Here is a 4,799-nt window from a genome sequence, read left to right as displayed (position 1 = left end):
CAACAAACCCCATAATAGATATATAATAATATGTAATAATATATAATAATATTTAATATATAAATATGCCAGTGTTTGGTGGAGCTCCCCAATTATAACAAGAAACCGAAATGGTATTCACTTCTGAAATGGCTTGCCTCCACAAACTATGAACTTGGAGAAGCAATGAAAGTTATACAAGTGTTCAGGTTTTTCTTTCAGAGTCGCTCTGAGTCATCTATGACTTAACAACATCAACAACATGGTGTTTTTTAATTTTTAAAACATTTAAAAAATTATTTTACATTTGTTTACCTAAAAACGGTCATGTGCATTCTTTTTCACACAGGATCTTTCCCATTTCCTTTTCCCACCTTACCCTCCACCCATAAAAGTCATCCTGTTCTTCTATTACTACTGTTTATCATGGACCTTCTGTCCTGCTTTTTATTATAAATCTGCTATTAGTCTATCATTTCCAAATTTGATTCATACCACCTTACATTATGTAGCCTTCTTGAGACATTATTTTTATCAAGTAATCAGCTTGCTTATACTCTTGGCACCATCTTAGTTTGAGAATATTGGAGATGACCACCTGGTCACAATCTTTTCCTGTTTCTACTTAACAAGTAATTGTAGTTAAGTGCTATATTTAGTCTCAAGAATACACTTTTGCCTTTTCTTAAAATATTACCTTTCCTGTTTCTCAATAGTTTCTATAGGCATTCTACAGACTTTTTTATAGGTTTCCATAGATTTTCTATATTTCTACAGGGGGTTTTTTACCTCTCTCACAGCCCTATAAAAAATTCTGACTCTGAAGTCTTTCCTCAAAAGCTTTGAAGTGATTTTTTTTTAATTCTAAAATGAATGTGGTCTTCAGTATTAATTTTACATGTAAATGTTACCTACTAGTTAATCACGTCAGAGTTAAATTTCTTTCCCTGCTATACCAGATAAGTCAGAAAGGGAACATCTAACTTATTACTATGACAAAGAAGCAGTGTCTCTCTACTAGCTCTCCTTGAGTTACCTATAGAATTAAAGAAGCTTTGTCTCAATGCCATCTTTTTCAAAGATGACTATTTTCAAAAGCCACTTACTAGTTTTCTGTTTTTTACTAGGTAAGCATGAATAATAGTGGATTTTTATTTTTTTTCCATAAAGATTACACCTGAATATAAAATTATTACAGCAATTAATAGATGATTCATTTTGGTTAATAATGTTCAGACATATTTTACTTTCATAAAATTGAGTTGTTTCTATTACAAGTCCAACTTAGGACACTTAAAAATGAATTTTTTATAGATATACATTTGGCAGAATGGTGGACACTTTAATATACTTCCCTAACCCTTAATCAGGAATGAAGGGCTGATTCCTCAATCTATGAGAGTGCTGTGAGCAAGCAGTTCTTAATAGTCTTTTTCGGGAGATCCTCATGAGTTGAGAAAAATCTTATCCAAGGTCATAATTCTTTTCCCAATAGATTACCTCTTGTTTCGGCTCTAGGCAATATTGAGACACTTTCTAGAGTAATTTTATCTTCACATCTCCCCACAGGTTTGGCTGAGGTGCTTCACTAACATGGCAGATAACTTGACATCTAAATCTGCCCTGTATTCTTGCTCCCATTTCCCTCTGTAGTTGATCATCTCAAGAATGCTTTCTGGTAAACATCCTGCCTACTAATCTCCATTTCAGACTCTGCCAACTGAAGGTTGGGTTCTTTGGAAATAGGAATACCTGCAATCAGTGCTTTGATGTCTAACTTTTGCTTAAGGTATATTATCTTTTTTTTGTAATTTTTTTTATTAATTTTAATGAACATTTACAGAGATTTTGGATTTCCATTCATTCATTGCTGCACTTCTCTCCCCGCCCAGCCCTCTCCCCCTGCCCCCCAGTTCGCTCCTCTCTTTCAAAAGTAAAAGAAAAACTCCCTCCCTGGTACACAATCCCCCCGCACCCCTCCCACCGCCCCAAGTACATTCCACTATGCAACCTTAATTGTGGACTCTATGGTTATCACAAGATATATTCTCTTAAAAAAATACTAACTCCTATGCATAGGTAATATGAAAAGAAAGAGAAAGCATAACTTGAATCTGAACCTCCAAATATAGTATGACTGGAGACTAAAGTATTTAAGATTTAAACAGAGCATTAGTTCTTATTAAGGGAGCTTCAGAGGACAAGTCCATAAGAAGTTGCACTGCTAAACCAAATGCAGCACCTCTCTGGCTGTTCATATCTACCAATGGCTCCATGGGAGGAAGATGGGCAATCTCCTACCATGTGATTTAGAACTTCTGAAAACTCACTGGAGTGTCAGCTCTGAGTCAATTGTGACTTGACAGCAAAGAGTTAAATGCTCATTATATGCCTACTGTCATCATAGTGTTATCTGTTCCACTCCATGTCACAATTATTAAGGATCTCCATTTTACATTTTACCTAACTACTTGTAAAATATCTGAATTCTTTTTAAGAAAATTGGTATATCTGCTAAGAGGAAGTATGAATGGCAGGATAAAAAGTCAGTCAGTCATGCTTCCTGAAATTGATTGCAACAGTAGGCTGAGTGTTTGGAGACTAAGGGCAGTAGAGTACTATTTGAAAGCCTTCCTTTCTACAGAGTTGGGGATAGGAGTCTAGATGGAGTTAAGTGCACTCTCTACTTTTTTTAACTGTACCATTGTGGGTGGTCTAGAGGAAAAGTGAATCTTTAGTACATCTGTATGGATGAATGGTTGAATTTCCTTAAAGTTCTGTAAAATGTCCCAGCAGGTATGTATAAAACAGAAGAAAAAGAACACAGCAAACTGAATCTGACTTACACATTCATCCCAAATTTGTCCTTCGAGGTCTTAGATAATATGACTTGAGCTCAGAAGTGTAATTCCTTCTCTTCCACTAACAAAACGAGAGAAGAAAATAAGAAAAATACTGTATTTAAGAGAGAATCACATATATATTTCTTAAAGTTGTTGATAACATATGATTGATGGGATGAGATGAAAACCATGGATCTTACCTTTATATATTATCAGCTTCTCCCTAAAACCCCTAGGGAATTCAGTTGTTAAAAGTCTATAAAGCAATAATGTGATTTCCTGACATGAATGAAAACTAGGAGAAGTACAACTCAAGATATCAATTGAGGTCCCAATACAATTTGACAATTAAAGCTTCTCACAACCTGTTAGTCAGTCTACACACACACACACACACACACACCCCCTCCCAACCTATCTTGTCCCATGTGCATGAGCACCTGCTGCTCCTTCTGGTTGTTGGCCACCCTGTAGGTGGGCATTAAAAGTTTTGATCAAACTCCAAGGCAGAGCCGAATAAGATAGACCCCCTTTTGTTTGAGATCTTCCTCTTTCTTCTACCGTAAATGGTACTAATCAGATTGCTTACCATCATCACCATCTTTTAAAGCTCTTTTGCAACAATGATAGTCAACTCCCATTCTCCAGCTGTTTATGAAGCTTTCTTTTGACCACTCTCTTAACTCAGCAGATCTTGTCACTCCATGCTAAACTTCCATTGAAGTGATAGTCTCCACCGAGGTGTCATATGATTGTGGGGGCTGAGGGAGAAGTAACTTCTTTTCCTTTCCCTTCCTTCTTACCAACCCTCACCCACCTTGTTAATCTGTTAGCCTGGTGGATAAGAACCTTTTCTGCCAACCTAAAGGCATTCAATTCAAATCCACAATATGTTTCTCAGAGAAAGAGGGAAGATATTCTTCTGAGTGATTTATAGCATGTTACAATATACTGGAGGGTTAGTTAGAGTTAGTTCTGATTTGATAGCACATGACAACCTGTATCACTTTAACTTGTGTCCAAACCTGGTGGCCAAAGTCTCCATCTTGGGTCTGGTCTCTGAGAAGCTACATATCATGTTGCTGTGTTGTACTACAACCTTTTACTTAAAGGCTTTCAAAAGATTATCACTGGCTCTTTTTAATAACAATGAAGAAAACTCTTTATAACATAATGTTGTTGTTGTCATTATGGACCATTGAGGTGACTATGACTCATAGTGACCCTATGAACAATGGCTCTGAACTTTGCCCTATACTGAGCCAATCTCACTATCTGTGGCACATCTGACCTCATTGCCTCATTCACTGTGCCAATCCATCTCATCCAGGTTCTCCCTCTTCTGCACTGATCCTCGACCCTTTAAAGCAGGATATTCTTCTCTAAAGATTTGTCCCTTCAGACAACATGTCCAGAGTATATGAGACAGAATTTCAAAATCCTTGCATCCAAGGAGCAACCTGACTTCACCTTCTCCAGGACAGAACTGTTTGTTCTGGTGGCAACTTCATGGTATGTACTCTTCTCGGGTTCCACAGATGAAAGGTTTCAATTCTTCTGCTGTCATCTTTAGTCATTGTCTAGCTCTCTGATGCATAGCAAATAATTGAGAAGACCATGTCTTCCTTAACCTCCAGACTGACATAATTACTCTTCAACACTCTGGAGAGGTCCCTGACAGCAGGCTTTCTGAATGTAACTCATCTTTTGATTTCCTGACTGCTGAAGAGAGTTGATTGTGGATCCAGAGAAGATGAATTCCTCTCTTCTTTCTCTTCCTCCCTTCTTCTCTCTCTTCTCTTCCTCCACTCTTCTCTTCTTGTGTCTTCTCATCTCTTCCTCTCTCTATATATATATATTATATACATATTTTTTATTTTCAACAAAACTATCCTGTGTTCTCTCATATCTACATAGCTTTCAGATTACAGCCATAAAATTTTGCATTCTGGCCCACACTTTGCTTATTGTCACCAG

Source organism: Elephantulus edwardii, unplaced genomic scaffold (assembly GCF_000299155.1).
Source record: "Elephantulus edwardii isolate Elephantulus edwardi_28Jun2011 unplaced genomic scaffold, EleEdw1.0 scaffold00026, whole genome shotgun sequence".
In the NCBI taxonomy this organism is placed as follows: domain Eukaryota; kingdom Metazoa; phylum Chordata; class Mammalia; order Macroscelidea; family Macroscelididae; genus Elephantulus; species Elephantulus edwardii.
Note: the sequence above shows the minus strand (reverse complement) of the source record.